The sequence below is a fragment of the Meleagris gallopavo genome, chromosome 11 (assembly GCF_000146605.3).
Source record: "Meleagris gallopavo isolate NT-WF06-2002-E0010 breed Aviagen turkey brand Nicholas breeding stock chromosome 11, Turkey_5.1, whole genome shotgun sequence".
Classification (NCBI taxonomy): domain Eukaryota; kingdom Metazoa; phylum Chordata; class Aves; order Galliformes; family Phasianidae; genus Meleagris; species Meleagris gallopavo.
Genome location: NC_015021.2, coordinates 17,535,834 through 17,536,169, shown reverse-complemented (window position 1 = coordinate 17,536,169; position 336 = coordinate 17,535,834).

The following is a 336-nucleotide window of genomic DNA, read 5'->3' as shown; positions in this document are numbered from 1 at the left end:
TGCATCCCTGTATTTTTCTTTTCTGTATTTTTGTGCCTTTCTATTCTTTAGTTTGGCAGAATTACGTCCCAAATAAGACACTACTGCATTCCAGCCATGTCACTAGAAAATAAAACATAGCATCTTACCCATTTCTGTCACACTTGGTAGATGAGCGGGACGTGAAATATCACGCCTCAAAGAAGGATTTTTTCTTCTCTCTCCATAATCCCTTTTCCACCCTCCTTCTGTTCACAAAATTGTGCTCTGGGAGTCACAAAATGTACCAAACATCGTCAGGTTCAATCTACCTCCTCAAAGAATGCATTCAAATATGTTTCAAAGAAACACTTTTTT